At 47.1% G+C, this 21078-nt stretch overlaps 1 protein-coding gene across 8 annotated transcripts in view; it reads left to right on the plus strand.

Annotated features, from left to right (window-relative positions):
* The window catches only part of LOC119969648 (nuclear receptor coactivator 3-like), a 289402-nt gene that overhangs the window by 47169 nt on the left and 221155 nt on the right, over positions 1-21078 (plus strand). The window lies entirely within an intron of this gene.

Below are 21078 nucleotides of genomic sequence, written 5' to 3' on the forward strand. Positions count from 1 at the left end.
TTATTTATTGGAAGGAAATGAATCTGCTTTCAGGGGCAGGGGATGGATACTTAATATTTAATCTTGCTTCAACCTTCCATACTAGAAATTGTGAGAATGCTCGAGTACTGTTGGAACGAAATGGGAAGCTTTACATTAGATATATTCCAAAATACTAAGTGACATTCTTGCAGCATAAATGCATTAGTGGAATTTGGGGTGGAGCAGACTGAGAAATGCAGTGTTGCAGGAATGGAGGGTGTGCGCAGGATCATAAGGAAGGAGGAAACAATTAATGACAACATTCCACACACACTCCCTCTTCATTTAAAAGCATTTTCATCCCTTCATTGGTTTGTTGCATTAATTATAACCCTTTTAAAGAACAAAGAAAAGTACAGCACAGAAACAGGCCCTTAGGTTCTCCAAGCCTGTGCTTGGAGAACCTAAGCATGCTGCCCGTCTCAACAAAAAACTTCTGCACTTCTGGGTCCGTATCCCTCTATTCCCATCCTATTCATGTATTTGTCATGATGTCCCTTAAATGTCACTATCGTCCCTGCTTCCACCACCACCTCCGGCAGCGAGTTCCAGGCACCCACTACCCTCTGTTTATTAAAAAAAAAAAAAATTTGCCTCGTACATCTCCTCTAAACCTTGCCCCTCGCACCTTAAACCTATGTCCCCTAGTAATTGACGCCTGTATCCTGGGAAAAAGCCTCTGACTATCCATATGGCACTGAGACATGTTGCTTTACAGGCTGACTTTTCCAAGGCCTGCTTTTGTTTGCAGTATTCTATTTTAGTGAAGTCCTTTGAAGTGCCTGTTTCATATGTTTTTCATTCCCGGAATTCAACATGGATGAAACATTAATTACACAAAAGAGGAGGATCTGTCCTGACCTTCATGCCGTTTGATGCTGCCCAAGAGTCAGCTGACTAAAATATGTACTACAGTGTTCTGTCAGCAAAAAATGTTGTGTCAGAAAAGAGTTAAAGTCTTGAGAGCTGTGCAGCATTTTGTATTGAACTGGGGGTACGTGCCAGTGTTAGAGTCTTACTGTTTCAAAGTTACCAGGGGAATAGTGTTGAGAACAAAATGTTCCTGGTATCATATTTGTAAACTGTTTAATTATATTCTTTTACAGGTTTGGTCATTGGTTTGAAAGATAAGTATTTGTGCTGAAAGGTGCAAGGAAAATTCCAACATTTAAATGTATGGTGGAACCATGGTTTGAATGCATGTACATTTCTGGCAGGATTGTGGTGATTCATGCCACATGATATTTCGCAGCTGTATTAAATCACCAGAGTCCATGATGAAGATAATTCACTCCAGCTTTTAAAATTAAAACCATATTTGTTTTGTGCAATGGTTGGAAAAATGCAAATTTAAGTTTAATCAAATAAATGGGCACGTTTGTACAAAATTACTGCTTTAAAACGTAATGAAAACAGAAACATATTTTTTAAAGGAGCATATGTTGTCAGGTTAAAAGTGGCAGCTTTGAACAGGCTTGTATGTGAAATCATGTTCTAGTAATGGGAACTGAAAATTGCCTGATTAGTTTCTGTTGTTTTTACAGATGCAGCTTAGTTAGAAGGTGCCAGCAGTACTAAAAAATCTATTTGAATGTTGTTGCAAAGCAAAGACATGTTGCCAGTGCTTTTCATCTTTCACTCATCAGGGCTAATACAAGAATGCAAAATCTCAAACAATCATAATTTGTGCTGTAGTGCTGAATTGTTGGCAAGCCCACTTTGACCGAGGCATTGCAATGGAGAAAGCAGTAGGAACTGTAGGTTCCCCAAGCTCCAGGTAATTCAAAGAAGGTGCAAGCCTTGAACATGTTCCTTTTGTTTGCAGAGACTGGTCCCTGCGCATAATTCTCGGTTGCTTCTAGAAAATATAAATAAGCCATGTTATGGACTCAATTGATTCTCTTAAATTGGTTGTTCGTCTAGCTATCAGAGCACAATTTCTATTTCATGTTATTTCTGTCAATTGAAGTAGGTGCAAGCTGTTGAGATTTATAGTAACTAAATCAAAATATGAGAGGTACAGAATATAAAAGCTAAGAGATTGTAAGAAAGAAATACTTGCATTTATATTGTGCTTTTCACGATCTCCGGATATCTGAAATGGTTTTGCAGCCAGTTAAAGCTTGTGAACTGTGGTCATTGTTGTAATGTAGGAAATTATGACAAGATCTCAGTTGTATTCAGTATTGGATGCTACACTTTAGAAGACAGTAAGAAGTCTTACAACACCAGGTTAAAGTCCAACAGGTTTGTTTCAAACACGAGCTTTCGGAGCACGGCTCCTTCTTCAGGTGAAATCTGAAGAAGGAGCCGTGAAGGAGCCGTCTTCACCTGAAGAAGGAGCCGCGCTCCGAAAGCTCGTGTTTGAAACAAACCTGTTGGACTTTAACCTGGTGTTGTAAGACTTCTTACTGTGCTCACCCCAGTCCAACGCCGGCATCTCCACATCATGGCTACACTTTAGAAGGATACTGAGGTATTTTAGTGAGAGCAGTAACAACTACTTGTAAAGTGCTTTTAATGTAGGGATCCATCCCCAAGGCAGTTCATAGGAGCATGATCAATATCGAACCGCAAGGAGAAGTTCATCTTTGGGTCAAGTGACACCAGGCCTGTGAGCAGATAGGTGAGCTTCACAGTTGCTAGGGAGAGGGATGAAGTTGGTGACTAGGGGACTGAGTGTAGTGGACAGTGGAAACGAGGCTTCATAATATTTAGCTGAAGGAAATTTCTGCTAATTTGTTACTAGAAGTTGGATAAGCTGTACGATAATTTGGAGCGTTGGTATACGGGAGAGATGGGTGTCATCAGTCTACACGTCGAAAATGCCACTATTTTTGGATGATGTCACCCAAGTAATGGCACAAAATAGGCAGTTGGCAAAATCGATCCTTGAGGGACACCAGAAGTAACGGAACGAAAATATTGCTAGTAATTCGCTGGATTCAACAAATTGCATTCCATGCCTGATGGAATCTTATTTGGGTCTCAATAATATTGAAATATCTGGTTGTGATGACATCATTCAAACCTCAGCAATTTGCGGATCATGGCAACGATGCTCAGTGCTGGTGAAAGCAAGAGGTCTGGGTAAGTAGGTTTTTGAATCAGCTGACTTTCAGGCATGTTTTTGTTTACATAGGTAACAGGGTGGTTAATGTACTAAATTGTGGTAGTTCACCCAAGTGACTGGATAGCAGGCAATGTGCTAGCTTGCCTAGGTAATCTGAAAACGCCTTGCATCCATTGTATTGGGAATTAATTTGGGTTGGAGGAAAAAGTATGCCGTTTAATGCAAGAATGGTGCTGAGGTTATACTTTTAAACAGTGAGTTGTGCAGGTTTGACGCTCTGAGCCAGAAATACTGGAGGAGCAGTTAGCAGATTTGTTGTTTAAACCAAATAAGACAACCTACTAATCTAGGGTAGTGATATTTGATCTTTATTTTGAATACTACTGCAAAGGTAAGTTGTACTGATAGAAATAAATACATCTAATCATAATTCTTGCTCTCTATGCTCACTAATTGAAATATAGCCACTTAAGGTTTTATATTAAGCCCCCTTAATCGGGACCTTGATTTCATTTGAGTCATGGGTATTTTGTGCAGTCAGGGGGTTGCACTACACCCTGTTTGAGTAGTTGGAAGTCTTTAGGCAAGTTATTATTCATAACATAATTTTTAGTCAGGTTTTTAAAAAAAAATGTGAAAGATGACAGGTTACTGGAAATTAATTTTACGAATTGGAATTGCAAAACCATTTCACTTTTAATTCCAGCAGCAGTTGGGTTAATGATTTATGAGGAATTATGTTTCTGAATTTTAAATTGATAACATTCCTTGGAAGGGATATCTATCAATTGGAGAATGTTAGGCTATTCAGCTTGTTTTTCCTGAGACAGCAACAAGTGACCTTGGTTGCATTAAATATCTATATTCTAAAAGTGTGTGTACACTACTCTCACATTTTAAAAGTTCATTACCATTGAACAACATTACTGAGCAACACTGTTGGACGTTTTCATTAATTGGCAGGCAGTGTTTTTTTAACCTAAATGCACTATTGTCATGAGAGATTTTCCTTGAAGTTGAATCCTGGATAATGTCCTAAGTAATGTTGGTCGTGATAGAAATTACCCCCCCCCCCCCTTGTTGGATCGGTCGTGTCCCAGAACGGATAGACTCCCAGCAATGGCAAGAGAGCTGAAAGGGTTTATGGAACAAATGGGGGCAGTGGATCCCTGGAGAGCCAGACAGCCGTCAGGAAGGGGCTACTCGTTTTACTCGCACGTCCATAAAGTATATTCTAGGATAGATTTCTTTGTACTAAGCAGGGATTGTATAGGTGAGGTAAAGAACACGGAATATTCGGCAATTACTATCTCAGACCATGCCCCGCACTGGGTAGACCTGCAGATTGGGGGGGCGAACTACCAATGGCCACAATGGAGGCTAGACGTGGGACTGCTGTCGGAGGAGGGGATTTGTGAGAGGCTTCGGAGGTGTATACAAAATTACTTGCAGGTGAATGACACAGGGGCGGTCTCAGCAGCGACCCTGTGGGAGGTGCTAAAGGCAGTAGTGTGGAGGGAGCTGATTTCAATTGGGGCCCACAGAGCCAAGGCAGACAGGGCAGAGATGGATAGATTGGTCAGGGAAATGGGTCGGATAGATGAAGAGCACGCGGAGTCCCCGGTGGAGGTTTTACTCAGGGAGAGTCAGAGACTACAGGCGGAACTGGGGGCACTATCCACGAGTAGGGCTGTGGAACAGCTTAGGAAGGCGAGGGGCGTGGTGTACTAGCATGGGGAAAAGGCTAGAAGACTGTTCGCGCAGCAACTCAGGAAGAGGGAGGTGGCCAGGGAAATAAGTAGAGTGATGGATGGGGAGGGGCGCAAAGTGGAGGACCCGGCAGGATTGAATAAGGTATTCCGGGACTTCTATCGCAAGCTGTATACTTCGGAGCCGCCGGAAGAACCGGAGGAGATGAAAAGGTTTCTGGATGGGTTAACATTCCCAACAGTATGTGGGGGGCGAGTGGATGAGCTGGGGCCCCCGATTAGAGTGGAGAAGGTATTGTGGGGCCTAAAGGCCATGCAGTCGGGGAAAGCCCCGGGGCCGGGTTGATGCCCAGAAGAGTTCTGTAGGAAGTTCTCTGAGCTGGTGGGCCTGGTCTTGGCGAGGGTTTTCAATGAGGCAAGGGAGAGAGGGACCCTGCCGCCGACAATGTCGCAAGCCACTATATCACTGATATTGAAGCGGGGTAAAGACCCGGAGGCGTGCGGGTCCTACAGGCCAATCTCCCTGATTAATGTTGACGCCAAGCTCCTGGCAAAGATACTGGCGGTTAGAATGGAGGACTGCGTACCGGAGGTGATTGGGGAGGACCAAACTGGGTTCGTGAAAGGTAGGCAGCTGGCGGCCAACCTGAGAAGATTACTTAATGTGATAATGATGCCCCCGGCGGGTAGGGAGGTGGAGGTAGTGGTGGCAATGGACGCCGAGAAGGCCTTTGACCGGGTGGAGTGGGACTATCTATGGGAGGTGCTCGGACGGTTTGGGTTTGGGGAGGGACTGGTGAATTGGATCAAATTATTATATCTGGCCCCAAAGGCCAGTGTCAGGACTAACAGAAGTGTCAGTACTTTAGGCTGTACTGAGGGACCAGACAGGGCTGCCTGCTCTCCCCGCTGCTGTTTGCGCTGGCCATAGGCCGCTGGCGATTGTGCTGAGAGCTGCAGAGGGATGGAAGGGGATGGTGAGGGGCAGGGTAGAACATAGGGTCTCTCTTTATGCGGACGACCTGCTCCTGTACATGTCGGACCCAGTGGCCAGGCTGGGAAGTATACTGGGAATGTTGAGGAAGTTCGGCCAGTTTTCAGGATACAAATTAAATACGGCCAAGAGTGAAATGTTTGTGGTACAGGCAAGGGGCCAGGAGAACAGATTGAGAGGGCTACCGTTTAGGCTGGTTGAGGAAAATTTCCGGTATTTGGGAATCCAGGTGGCGCGAGACTGGGGCAGGCTGCACAAGGGTGGTGGAGCAAATGAAGGGAGAGTTTCGAAGATGTGATGCACTCCCGCTGTCGCTGGCAGAGAGGGTGCAGACTGTAAAGATGACGATCCTCCCTAGATTTCTGTTTGTTTTTCAGTGCCTCCCGATCTTTGTCCCACAGTCCTTCTTCAAAGAGTTAATAGGATGATCATGAGCTTTGTCTGGGCAGGAAAATCTCTGTGGGTGAAGAAGGCGATGCTGGAGAGGAACCGCAGCGTGTAGTAGTAGTAGAGTAGGAGGGATAAATTGGCGGGTCGTACAATTGGCGGGAGAGGAGAGGGCTTGTGCAGTATGTTACGATTGAAGTATTGAATGTACGTGGATGTTTGCACATTTTTGCGTTTTTTGCTTTCTTTCTGTTGATGTCTGTAACTGTTTACAAAGCCAAAAACTACCTCAATAAAATTGTTTATTTAAAAAAAAAGAAATTACCCCTTGATTCAGAGATTAGAGATTGCAAGTAATTTATCTTGAGGTGTTTGTGTATGTGGCTGAGCCTGTTTCCCATGTCATCAGAGGCTAAATAGGGAAAAACGCTCAAGTGTCTGGCTGGATAGAAGAGTGGTTGAGAGAATCTAGTTAGTTTTCTTTGCATGTGAGTTTTGAGAGTGAAACACACATGTTTGGTGATTTGGACTCTGGTTTAGATGTTGGATTTGGACATTCAGTAAATCTAGGCCAGCCTTAGTATAATACCAGAGCTCTAATTATTTATCTTCGAAGTGGATTTTTTTGGTTTAGCAGAACAAAATGTAAAAAGGCTCATGATTGCCATGCTGCATAGATTTATTATTGAAGGTACAAAGGTAAAGGAGTTAAATACACTGACTTTATTGACGCCTATTATTTATTACCTGTTCCCTTTTCTCTGCCTTCACTGAAGCATTGGAAGTGGAAGGAGAAGTAGATTATTTCAAATAACTGGAAAGAGCTTTGTTGTTTTGCAGCTTGGAAAGTTACTCACTATCAGTGGACAGCAAGTGGAATTTTCCAGTTATGGTCAACTATAGTGATTTTGCTTTTGAATAAAAGTTTTGATGAAATTAATTTTCAATTTCCCCCAAAGAGTTTCTCCAGTGGTCTGGGATGAATGATTTGAATTGAATTGATTAAGACAGATTTGGATTTATTAGCATAAAACGGGCTTGGGCTCCTTTCATGGCATTAATAAATTCAATTTGTACATTGTCCAGTGTAAATTTTGCAGATAGGAATTTTTGGGGATCTGTATCAAATGCGAGCTGCTTTATACGCTACAATAGGGCAAAGTAGAATTATGTTGCACTTGGTGTAGCTCCAAATCAACGTGAGGTGCTTCTTGCGTAACAGTTTTAATGCATTGGTAGTTTCCTGAATTGTTCTGTCACTGAATACATTCAAAATTGCTTCACTGAGAATAGGCAATGCAAGTTTTGTTCGGAGTTTTCCTTTAAACATACTGCGTAAAGCTCCTTTTGAGTACCAAATTGTCTAGGCACTGCTTATCTCTCTATCCCATTAATTGGTGCACAAAAAGCAGAACAAATCCAACCCAGCCATTTATCACCCATCAATAATTCTAATAATAATTAGACTCTTAATTCCAGATTTCTTTTTGATTTCAAATTTTACCATCTGCCGTGGTGGGATTTGAACCCAGAGCATTACTTGTCCAGTGATGATATCACTATGCCATAGCCTCCCATGTTGCTAAGGAAACTGTGTGACAATGACATTGGAAACCAAAATTTCTGGTAGAAACTACTGAAAATAAGACATAGCCATTAAAGCGCAGATTTTGAATTTGAAGAGTCTATTGGTGCAGCGCAGGCAAGCTGAAGAAGAACAGAGGCTAGATCCAGAGGCTGAGAATAACAAATATATATTGTTTCTGCAGCTGCTTTTTGTTACTTGGAGGATCTATACCCTTCCATAGAGTTGAGAATGTTCTGCAGATTTGTGGGTTCTGCAGATGTATGACATTTTGAAGAAGACTATGCCCGTAGAACTTGTGTTGATTGTGTGCTGCTGCCTGCTTGGGGCCCGAAAGAAGAACTGAAATTCTTGATAATGAAAACAGAGTTTTGAAAATCTTTGTTACTAGTTTGACTTGTATGCTGAGCATTCTGCTCGGCTAATTTGTAAAATCACCTGTCTTAGTTATCTGGCATTTAATGTGCAATTTACAGGTTATAATCAATTGCAACTTGCCTATCAATTCATGTTTAACTAATGTTGACTGTGTTTTAAAGTATAGGTGATTAACTCTGATAGTAGTTGATATTTGCTTTGACTTTTGCACTGTCACATTTCTTCTGTTTCAGACTGTGGAATCTTGTGGCTTCTTTCTTTTAGTAACTAACAAGGATTTTAAAAAAAATAAAAAATATCGGTCTCTACACTGATCATAACACAAGGCACAGATCATCTGACCAATTCTGGGCACCACATTTGAGAAAGGTTATCTGAAGGTATTAGAGGGTGGAGAACAAATTTACAGACCTAGTAATTTCTAGACCGAGTAGAATCATAGACTAGTGCAGCAAACAAGGCCATTTAATTATCAAGTGTACACTGGTTGTTTTGCAAAACTATTCAATTTTTCCATTCCGCTGTTCTACCCACTTATTCCTGCAATTTGTCTTGCTTCAATTGTTTATCCAGTTCATTTCGAAGGCTACTTTTGGATCTAATTGAATTTGTTTCTCCCATCACGGAATCCCTACAGTGAAGAATGAGGCCATTTGGCCCATTGAGTCTGCACTGACCCTCTAAAAGATCCCAACTCCCCGCCCTATCCCACCTAACCTTTGGACGCTAAGAGGTAATTTAGCATGGCCAATCTCCCTAACCTGCACATCTTGTACGGTGGAGGAAACAGGAGCGCCCAGAGGAAACCCAAGCAAACACGGGAAGAATGTCCAACAGACAGTCATCCGAAGTCAAAACTGAATCCAGGTCCCTGGTGCTGTGAGGCAGCTGTGTCAAACATTCTGCCATCATGCTACATTCTGTTGAATAGTAAGAAACTATTCTCATTGAAGGAAAGTTCATAAACCAAAGGACACCGATTGAAGATGATTGGCAAAAGAAGCAACAGCAACATGAGAAATCATTTTATGCAGCGAGTGGTTGAGATCTGGAATGCACTGCTTGAGTGTGGTGGCTGCAGATACTCTGGGCTTTCAAAAGGGTGTTGGCTAAGAACCTCAATAGTTAAAGAAAAAAAAATTGCAGGCCACCTGGATGAGTGGGATAAACCGAGTTGTTCTTGTAGAGAGCCAGCAGACAGGAATTGGGTGAATAGCCTCCTGTGCTATTACCATTCTGATTCCGTGAAGTTACAAGTGTTTCAATGCTCTCCACTTGCCTAGATGAGTCCAACTCCAGCACTCTTGAGAAGCTCAACACCATCCCAAGACAAAGCAGCCAGTTTGATCAGCACCCCCATCCATCACCGTAAGCATTGATTCGCTTCACCACTGGCACATATACCAAGGCTCATTCAACAGCACTTCCAAACCCCTGGTGTATGGAAGCTCTTAACTGAAACTGGAATTTTAAATTCAGTCTTTTTAAAAACTGGTACGGTGCAGAATTTAGAAGATTTGAGGTACGTGTATGATAGATGTGCATCTTTTGTTGATCTAGTTTGCATGTATACCATTGAGAAAACATTCTGCTGATTTCAATCATTCCTAATTTACTTTAGTTATGCTGTTGGCCAACAATGCAATTTAAATAGCTTGACAGTAGCTTAATCTAACTTTCAAAATTCGTAGTGAGAGAGTTTTACAAAAAAATAAATTATGGCAACTTCAACTCGTCTGTTTGAGTATGTCCAAAGTTCAATTTATGAATTCAGGGTGTTGCCATACTTAAATTTCCTGCAATTAGGTTTCCTACAATTTCTGCTTTCCACATCCTCTATCTTTATGGTACTTAAGGAGTTAATTACTTGGCGTAAGTTGAAGTTCAGTGAGTATAACCTCTCGTTCTGATTGGATGTTGAAAGGTGAAAATAAAAACACTGTAAACTTTTGACCCTTCATTGGTACATATTCTGCACAACGCCCACCACTGGTGAATTGAAGAATGCTTTTAGTAAGTTAACTGATTAACAGTGTGACATGTAACATTTCACATTTTGAAGTCCTCTGAATTTTGAAGGCAGGAAAAGCAACTCTTCCAAGTACCCATTTCAAAGTATGTTTACAATTCAAAACTAAGACTCCAAACATGATACTTCCAAAATGTGAAGCTTTGCATCCTGAAGCATGATTTGTTCTGCAGTCTTCAAAAGCAGTTCATTTTGGCACAAGCATTGCATGGCTGAAAAACTGTCTCTACTAGCTCCTGTTTGCAGATGTCAAATACTTAGAAAAAGCAATAAACAGGGCATATCACTATTTTTTTAAGCAGTTGCAATAACATGTGTTCTCTCAGGTTGGCAAACAGTAGACAACTTGCTCCAACAGGACATTAAAGTTTACTTTGGGTTATTCACAGACTTGAGAAGGCTTTTTATAATTGAATTTTTCAGATCAAAAGTTCAAAAGACAAACATCAGAGACTTTTAAAATGCATAATGCATTTTCAAACTAGAACAGAAGTGGTGATTGCACATTTGAAATCCAGTAGTTTTTTGCCAAAATCTTAAGTAAATTGGTTGTGGTCTGAACCTGAGCCATTGAGTGTTTTTAAGGAATATTTTCTATCCTGCCCTTTTTTTTCCTGCACTGGTTTCTTCAGACCTTAGGCCTTCTGCGGGTGAGGGGGCACATCCCATCCAACTTCCACTCTTCCTGTCCATGTTGCATTAGAGCCAGCCTCGACAAAATGCACAAATTGGCAGGAAGTAAAATCATGCTGGTATAATGGAGACGTTGGTAAAAGGCCTGAAATCAGATCAGTTGTTGCCCTGGGGAATGACATTCCATGTGGGGGACACCAGAATAGGAGAAATTAAGAATTCAAACATAACTAATGGTGGGATGGATAGGTGATGCGTTGTGGCAGATATTTCACTGCCCGAAGGGTGAAGTTCTGTCAAAGGGTTGGTTTGTGTCTGAGCAACTTTGGTTCTATTATGCCTCCTACACATAACAAAATGAAGTTTTTTTTTTAAATTGTACTTAATGCCATTACTATTTTTGGTATCTGCTCTAATTATGAAAACACAAATATGTATATAAATTAAAAGCATTTTTAGGGAACTACAGTGATTTGGTTTCCAACAAAGCAGGATCATCTTTTGTTCTTTTAGTTTTTAATTTAAAGAAACATCCAGTTAAGTTGGAATTTCAGTAAGTGAAAAGGACTGCAATACAGCTTTTGCTACATCAAAGAACCATTCGTTCAGCAACTCTGGTTTTATGTATTTGAGTAGGGCTAGTACAAAGCTTCAGAACTTAAAACACACTGTTATTTTAACGAGCCTCTGGTTACATTCCAAGTTTTGAGCTGTTACTGACCCTACACACATTTCTGCCAGATTATTACTTTCCACTCCCTTTACATATGCATTTGTCCAAAAAGATTGAAGCTGATTATCGAGACACTCTAAATACAGAAGTATTGATTTGCTTCCCCTAAAATTAGTAAACGTATTGGGCGGGATTCTCTGGTCTCAGCTGTGGCAGGACCCATTGTGAGCGAGAATGGAAAATTTGGCCCTCAGCCAAAATTCCATTCACTTTCAATAACCCCAGAAAATCCCAACTCCAATGAGGCCAAAAGATTTTAGCCAATATGTTTCAAACTTTTGAGGGGAAGGGTAAAGTTGGAATTGTCTGTGGTCCTATCAACATGCAAGGGTTTCAGGAGTTAAGTCTTTTTTTTAAAAATCCTGTTTTTGTCATTTAATTTGAGCGCAAACTGGATACTATGATATAATCTTTATTGTCACAAGTAGGCCTACATTAACACTGCAATGAAGATACTGTGAAAAGCCCCTGGCCGTCACAATCCGGCGCCTGTTCAGGTACACGGAGGGAGAATTCAATGTCCAATTCACCAAACAAGTACGTCTTTCGGGACTTGTGGGAGGAAACCGGAGCACCTGGAGGAAACTCACGCAGACACAGGGAGAATGTGCAGATTCCGCACAGACAGTGACCCAAGCCGGGAATAGAGCTTGTTGCTGGGAAGCAACAGTGCTAACCACTGTGCTACCATGCCGCCGGGGATGTTAGTAAATTGTGTAGTTTCTTATTGTTTCATTACTTCATTTAAAAGAGAAAATAATTCCCAATGGGATTGTTTCTCCAAGTGAGTCCAGCAAAGTGGGCTCTTCCCCCCCCCCCCCCCCCCCTCCCCCCCCGTCACCGCCACCCCTCCTTCTCCACAACGAATGTGCTGAGACAGTATTTTACAATTAAATGCATTGACTAATATGGAGATGTTTATTCCCCCCATTATTGTGCTACACTGTTGTCATTATATGTTCTGATGTGCAACATTTGGGCATACTGAATTATCTCAACTAGATCAACTGAGTACTCCATATGGTGTGGAGTAGTAGAAGTTTGTAATATATTGCAATTGCAGGTGTGTGCGGGTGTGTCTATGTACCTGGGTCAGGCATGATCAGCTGAATGGCCTCTTTCTGTGCTGGTCAGTGTATGATGTATATTTGAGGGTGGTGAACAGCTGGGTCATTCTACTTTTAAAAAACAATTTAGAGTACCCAATTCATTTTTTCCAATTAAGGGGCAATTTAGCTTGGCCAATCCACCTACCCTGCACATCTTTCGGTTGTGGGGGCAAAACCCACGCAGACCTGGGAAGAATGTGCAAACTCCACACACAGTGACCCAGGGCTGGGATCGAACCTGGGACCTCGGCGCCGTGAGGCAGCAGGGCTAACCCACTGCGCCACCGTGCTGCCCAACTTTTAACAAAAGTGCTGTGATGTTTGTACATTTGGGATGGGGATTGAAACTTTCTAAAGCCTGCTTCCAATGTTTGAAATTAGTCTAAAGAGCTTCAGACAAAATTAAGGTTTTCCAATTCAAACTGATTATGTTGCAATTCTCCTTACAATTATATTGTGGAAGAATGAAGACTTATTTCCATAAATTGAGATCTAAATTGGCCAAATTACGTATCAAACAAGGAGCGCACAGTTTGGTGTTTTTCGCTCTCCCACTAATGCATGCCATCACCCTTTTAGAAGTGGAACAGGTGGATCAGAAAATTGATCGCCATTTTAAATTGAAAGAATCTGCTAAAGTGAAAGTATCATAAACTGGTCTAACGGGTATTGGGGCACTCTACTTGCCTATTAATAATGAGTATTGTTACACAGATGATCACATTACCATTACTCCCGAAGCCCTGTTTCAGCAAATGGTTGTTGAGCACTCTCCGCTTAATCTTCTGCAGCAGTATCCCAGGAAGTTCTGCGTGTAGAAGAAGCAGCATGGCGACTTCCGGTGGCGACGATGACGTAGGAAGCCGCACATTTGGGAGCTCCCGATTCAAACTGACTTTTCGGCTCTTTTTAGAGCCCAAAACGGAATTTTTTCGACGTCTCCCGGTGGGAGAAGGTGTGCGGATCGACTTTTTCCGCATTTCATGACTCGAATTCGGAGTGGAAAGGGGAAAAAACGGCCGCAGCTCCCCAGAAACAACGGGGGAAGGATTCCAAGATGGCGGCCGGCGGAGCACCAGAGGAGTGGAAGCTGTGGGCCCAGGAGCAGCAAGCTGCTCTCCTGCGCTGTTTTGCAGATTTCAAGGCTGAGGTGCTGAGCTCTCTGCAGGAAACAAATAAAAAGCTCTCGGAGATTCAGACGACCCAGGGTGCTGCCATCCAGGCGTTGCAGGCGCAGGCCACTGAACTTGAGGAGGCCGTGGTCCTCGTGAGTAAGGTGGAGGGGCATGAGGCACTCCACAAGAAGTGGCAAGACGGCTTCGAGGAGCTTGATCACCGCATGAGGCGGAAAAATCTGAGGATCTTGGGCCTTGCGGAGGGGCTGGAGGGGTCGGATCTGACAACCTATGTGGTCACGATGCTGAACTCGCTAGTGGAGGCAGGACCTTTCCATCTGCCCCTGGAGCTGGAGGGAGCCCACAGAGTACTGGCCAGGAGGCCTAAGGAGAACGAACCCCCGTATGCGGTGCTGGTGAGGTTCCACCGGTTCAATGATCGGGAGTATGTGCTGCGCTGGGCCAAGAAGGTGAAGAGCAGCAATTGGGAGAATGGGGTAGTACGGATCTACCAGGATTGGAGTGCGGAGGTAGCTAAGCGGCGGTCCGGGTTTAATTGGACGAAAGAGGTGCTCTACAAGAAGAAGATAAAGTTTGGAATGTTGCAGCCTGCGTGCCTGTGGGTAACTTATTTGGACCGGCATTATTATCTTGATTCCCCGGAGGAGGTGTGGGCCTTCGTGCGGATGGAGAAACTGGACTCTGACTAGGGGTTGGGGGTTGCGGGGTCGGTTGTAATGCTTTATTGCTGGTTTCTGCTGTTGCTGTGTTCTCTTTTTCTGTACTTTTGTAATTTTGATATGGTTATTTATTGGGGTGTTGTTCTGTTTTTTGTTGGGGGGCATTGTTTGAGTTTTGTATCTTGCGGGGAGGGTTGGGGTTTGTTGTATTCTATATCAGGTTGGGGGTATGGAGTGGGGCTGGTATTTGGGAGCTGCGTCAGAAGGGTGTGGTGGGGCAGTGCGAAAGCGCGGGCGTTCCTCTGGTTTCCCGCGTTGCAGGGCAGGGGGTGGAGACGGTGGGGGGGGTCCTTAACTGGTTCTTCCCCGCGCTGGAGCGGTGCCTGGAGGAGGGACAGGATGGGGATGATCCCACTTTGGGAGGGGTAGGGTTTTTGGCGGGAGTTTCCGGGGTCAGCAGAAGTTAGCTGACCCACGGAAGTACAATGGAGGACGGTTCGCGGCTAGGAGGGTTCCTAGCCTGGGGGAGGGGAGGTGGGGGGGAGGGGGGAAAGGGGAATACTGGGTTGCTGCTGGCAGGGTCAGGAAGGAGCTGGTGTGGGCCGGGGGGGACAGAGGTGAGGTGTTGTCGCTGTGGGGACTGGGTCGGGCCGGGGGTGCTGGCCTGGGGCGGGCAGTCGACGGGCTATGGCTAGTCGACGGGGGAGGGGGGACGGGGCGCCCTCTGATCCGGTTGGTCGCCTGGAATGTGAGTGTATTGAATGGGCCGATGAAGCGGTCGAGGGTACTTGCTCATCTGAGGGGGCTAAAGGCAGATGTGGCAATGCTTCAGGAGACCCACCTGAAGGTGGCGGACCAGGTCCGTCTGAGGAAGGGGTGGGTGGGGCAGGTTTTCCACTCTGGGATGGATGTGAAGAACCGGGGAGTGGCGATTCTGATGGGGAAAAATGTGTCGTTTGAGGCATCTGAGGTGGTGGCGGATAAGGGGGGTAGGTATGTTATGGTTAGGGGCAGGCTACATGGAGAGAAGGTGGTACTTGCTAGTGTGTATGCCCCAAATTGGGACGATGCGGGCTTTGAGGCGTATGCTGGGACGGGTCCCGGATCTAGAGGCGGAAGGTCTGATTATTGGGGGGGGGGGGCTTCAATACGGTGTTGGATCCTTCACTGGATCGGTCCAGTTCAAGGACGGGTATGAGGCCGGCGGCGGCCAAGGTACTGAGAGGGTTTATGGACCCATGGAGGTTTGTGAGGCCGAGGGCACGGGAGTACTCTTTCTTCTCCCACGGTCATGGAGTTTATTCTCAGATAGACTCTTCGTGGTGAGTAGGGGACTGATTCCGAGAGTGGAGGAGGCCGAATATTCGGCCATTGCAATCTCTGACCACGCTCCGCATTGGATGGAGTTGGAGATGGGGGAGGTGCTGGACCAGCGCCCGTTGTGGCGGTTGGATGTGGGGTTGTTGGCGGAGGAGGAGGTGTGTAGGAGGGTCTAGGCAAGTATTGAGGGGTACCTCGAGGTGAATGATATGGGGGAGGTCCAGGTGGGGATGGTCTGGGAAGCCCTGAAGGCAGTGATTCGTGGAGAGCTGATATCCATCCGGGCACACGGAGAGGAGTGAGAGGGATAGACTGGTGGGGAAGATGCTGGAGGTAGATAGGAGGTACGCGGAGGCACCAGAGGAGGGACTGTTGGGGGAAAGGCGCAGCCTACAGGCTAAATTTGATTTGCTGACCACTAGAAAGGCGGAGGCACAGTGGAGGAAGGCACAAGGGGCAGTGTATGAACATGGTGAAAAGGCGAGTAGGATGCTGGCTCATCAGCTCCGCAAGCGGGATGCGGCTAGGGAAATTGCTGGAGTGAGAGACAAGAGTGGGAATGTGGTGCGGAAGGGGGTAGAGGTGAATGAGGTCTTTAAGGACTTTTACGGGGAACTGTACCGGTCGGCGCCAATGGTGGAGAGGAGGGGAATGGAGAGGTTTCTCGACGGGCAATCTTTCTCGAAGGTGCAGGTGGAGGGGGGGCACCGATTGAGCTGGAGGAGATAGTTAAGGGGATCGGGCGGATGCAGTCAGAGAAGGTGCCGGGGCCGGATGGGTTCCCGGTGGAGTTTTATAAAAAGTTTGTGGACCTAGTGAGTCCCTTGCTGTTGCAGACACTTAATGAGGCGTGGGAAGGGGGGACTTTGCCCCCGACGATGTCGCAGGCGCTGATTTCGTTAATCTTAAAGAGGGACAAGGACCCCCAGCAGTGTGGTTCATACAGGCCCATATCTCTCCTCAATGTGGATGCCAAGGTGCTGGCAAAAATCCTGGCCACCAGGATAGAGGACTGTGTGCCAGGGGTTGTACACGAGGACCAGACCGGTTTTGTGAAGGGAAGGCAGCTGAACACGAATGTGCGGAGGTTGTTGAATGTTGTCATGATGCTGGCGATTGAGGGGGAGGCTGAGATAGTGGTGGCGCTGGATGCGGAGAAGGCCTTCGATAGAGTGAAGTGGGAGGTGTTGGGGAGGTTTGGATTTGGTGAAGGGTTTATTAGATGGGTGAGGCTGCTATATGAGGCCCCGATGGCATGTGTGGCCACGAATGGGAGGAGGTCGGAGTACTTCTGGCTTTACCGAGGGACCAGGCAGGGTTGCCCCCTGTCCCCCTTGTTTGCATTGGCAATCGAGCCGTTGGCGATGGCGTTGAGGGATTCAGGGAGGTGGAGGGGTTTGGTGCGAGGTGGCGAGGAACATCGGTTGTCGTTGTATGCCGATGACCTGCTACTGTATGTGGCAGGATGGTGGGGGGGATGCCGGGGGTGATGGAGCTGCTAGCTGAGTTTGGGACCTTTTCAGGCTATAAACTAAATCTAGGCAAGAATGAGGTGTTTGTGGTGCACCCTGGGGACCAGGAGGAAGGAATTGGTAGGCTCCCGCTTAGGAGGGCAGGGGAGAGTTTTAGGTACCTGGGGGTGCAGGTGGCCAGGGACTGGGGAACTCTTCACAAGCATAATTTCACCAGGCTTGTGGATCAGATGGAGGAGGAGTTCAAGAGGTGGGACATGCTGCCATTGTCGTTGGCGGGGAGGGTGCAGTCCGTCAAAATGACGGTGCTTCCGAGGTTTTTGTTCCTCTTTCAGTGCCTGCCCATCTTCATCCCCAGGGCCTTTAGGAGGGTGACGAGCAGTATTTTGAGCTTTGTGTGGGCACATGGGACTCCGAGAGTAAAGAGGGTTTTCCTGGAGCGAGGGAGGGATAGAGGCGGGCTGGTGCTGCCCAACCTTTTGGTACTATTGGGCGGCCAATATGTCAATGGTGTGTAAATGGGTGATGGAGGGGAGGGCTGCGTGGAAAAGAATGGAGATGGCGTCTTGCAGAGGTACGAGCCTGGGTGCCTTGGTAACGGCGCCGTTGCTGCTTTCTCCTAAGAGGTATACCACGAGCCCGGTGGTGGCGGCGACCCTAAGAATCTGGGGACAGTGGAGACGGCATAGGGGGGAAACGGGGGGCTCGATGGAGGCTCCATTAGGTGGAAATCATCGGTTCATCCTGGGGAACACTGATGGGGGATTTAGGGGGTGGCATAGGGTGGGCATCAGTAAACTGAGGGACCTGTTTATTGGCGGGAGGTTTGCGGGCCTGGGGGAACTGGAAGATAAATTTGGGCTCCCCCAAGGGAACATGTTCAGATACTTGCAGGTAAAGGCGTTTGCTAGGCAACTGGTAGAGGAGTTCCCTTTGCTGCCCTCGCGGGGGGCGATGGACAGAGTGCTTTCGGGGGTGTGGGCCGGAGAGGGGAAGGTGTCTGACATTTATAAGGTAATGCAGGAGGTGGAGGAGTCATCAGTGGAGGAGCTGAAGGCTAAATAGGAGGGGGAACTTGGGGAGCAGATAGAGGACGGGACTTGGGTGGATGCCTTGGAGAGAGTCAACTCTTCCGCTTCATGTGCAAGGCTTAGTCTCATCCAATTCAAGGTGCTGCACCGGGCCCACATGTCCGGGACTAGGATGAGTAAGTTCTTTGGGGGTGAGGACAGGTGCACCAGATGTTCGGGGAGTCCAGCGAACCACGCCCATATGTTCTGGGCATGCCCAACACTGGAAGAATTCTGGAAGGGGGTGGCGGGGACGGTGTCGAGGGTGGTTGGATCCAGGGTCAAACCAGGGTGGGGACTCGCGATTTTTGGAGTTGCGGTGGAGCCGGGAGTGCAGGAGGCGAAAGAGGCCGTTGTCCTGGCCTTTGCGACCCTAGTAGCCCGGCAGAGGATCTTGATGCAGTGGAAAGATGCAAGGCCCCCAAGTGTGGAGACCTGGATCAGTGACATGGTGGGATTTATAAAATTGGAGAGGGTCAAATTTGCCCTGAGGGGAGGGAGGGGGGGGGGGAGAGGGAGGGAGGGTGGTGGGGGGGGGGGGGGGGAAGAGGGAGGGAGGGTGGGGGGGGGGGGGAGAGAGGGAGGGAGGGTGGGGGGGGGGGGGGAGAGAGGGAGGGAGGGTGGGGGGGGGGGGGAGAGAGGGAGGGAGGGTGGGGGGGGGGGAGAGGGAGGGAGGGTGGGGGGGGGGGAGAGGGAGGGAGGGTGGGGGGGGGGAGAGGGAGGGAGGGTGGGGGGGGGAGAGGGAGGGAGGGTGGGGGGGGAGAGGGAGGGAGGGTGGTGGGGGGGGAAGAGGGAGGGAGGGTGGGGGGGGAGAGGGAGGGAGGGTGGTGGGGGGGGGAAGAGGGAGGGAGGGTGGTGGGGGGGGGAAGAGGGAGGGAGGGTGGGGGGGGAGAGAGGGAGGGAGGGTGGGGGGGGGGGAGGGAGGGTGGGGGGGGGAGAGGGAGGGAGGGTGGGGGGGGGAGAGAGGGAGGGAGGGTGGGGGGGGAGAGAGAGGGAGGGTGGGGGGGGAGAGAGAGGGAGGGTGGGGGGGGGGAGAGGGAGGGAGGGTGGGGGGGGAGAGAGAGGGAGGGAGGGTGGGGGGGGAGAGGGAGGGTGGGGGGGGAGAGGGAGGGAGGGTGGGGGGGGAGAGGGAGGGAGGGTGGGGGGGGGGGGAGAGGGAGGGAGGGTGGGGGGGGGAGAGGGAGGGAGGGTGGGGGGGGGAGAGGGAGGGAGGGTGGGGGGGGGGAGAGGAGGGAGGGTGGGGGGGGGAGAGGGAGGGAGGGTGGGGGGGGGGAGAGGGAGGGAGGGTGGGGGGGGGGAGAGGGAGGGAGGGTGGGGGGGGGGAGAGGGAGGGAGGGTGGGGGGGGGAGAGGGAGGGAGGGTGGGGGGGGGAGAGGGAGGGAGGGTGGGGGGGGGAGAGGGAGGGAGGGTGGGGGGGGAGAGGGAGGGAGGGTGGGGAGAGGGAGGGAGGGAGGGTGGGGGGAGGGAGGGGGGGAGAGGGAGGGAGGGGGGGGAGGGAGGGAGAGGGGAGGAGAGAGCGAGGGGGAGGGAGAGGAGAGAGGGGGAAGAGGAGGGAGGGGGAGGAGGAGAGAGGGGGGGTTATGGTTATGTAACTTAACATTGTGTTAATTTAAGTTGTTAATATGTTTTGTTGGTCATTGAGGATGGGTGAATGTTTATGATTGCTGTCATTATTGTTATTGTTGGCATTTTATTACGGTTCGTTGTTGTACAAATACAAAATTTTTCAATAAAAATTATTTTAAAAAAAAAGCAGCATGGCAAAGTCCCCGTCTTGTTTTTTGCTGAACCTCTCGTGTCTCTGGATTAATGGAAGCAACGTTTTATGCTGCTCAATTATAACTGAAAGATTGACACTTCAGCTGCATAATTTTTTTTAAAAAGAAGGATGAATCTTTGCACAGAGTGGATTATTCTTATCTTTGCGAAGTTTTGAGTCTTAAACTGGAGCTAAATTGAAGACCTTCAAATATAGCTACAATGTTCCCTGTAATGGTGAGGCATAAAATTACCGATGTTCTGTTATCCAAGCATTTCAAAGTTAGAAAATATTTATATACCATTCAGCTCGTGTTTATGCTCCACACCGTCGTCTCACCCTCCTCTTCTAATCCTAGCAACATCCATCTCTATTTCGTTTTAACTTTTGTGTGTTCTTCCCCTTCAAATGTATTGATACTATTTGCCTGAATTAGTTCTTGAGATAGTGGGTTCCATGTTCCAGCCACTGTCTTGGTACAGGTTTCTCCTTAATTCTGTTCATAGATTTGTACGTGACTATTGTATTTATTTTTCCTAGTTCTGGCATTGCAAGTGGAAAGGTCTTTATGTCTATCTTAACAAGATTCAGGGCAACACGGTGGCGCAGTGGATAGCACTGCTGCATCACGGCACTGAGGACCTGGGTTCGATCACTGTCTGTCTGTGTGGAGTTTGCACATTCTCCCTGTGTCTGCATGGGTTTCACCTCCACAACCCAAAATTGTGTAGGTTAGGTGAATTGACCAAGTTAAATTGGCTCTTAATTGGAGAAAAAAAATTGGATACTCTAAATGTATATTTAAAAAAAAATCTTATCAAATTCTTTCATAATCTTTAAGACTTCTATCGGGGCTTTGCTTTCCTAGGGAAAAGGGCCCAGCCCAGCCCATTGGATCTTTCCCAATGCCAATGACACAGAGTGCTGATGTAATTTAAATAAATCTTTTTGCACTTTGTCTAATACCCTGATGTTCTTTCTATAATATCAAAACCAGAGCTGTTCACATAA

This window comes from Scyliorhinus canicula, chromosome 7 (genome assembly GCF_902713615.1).
Source record: "Scyliorhinus canicula chromosome 7, sScyCan1.1, whole genome shotgun sequence".
NCBI lineage: Eukaryota > Metazoa > Chordata > Chondrichthyes > Carcharhiniformes > Scyliorhinidae > Scyliorhinus > Scyliorhinus canicula.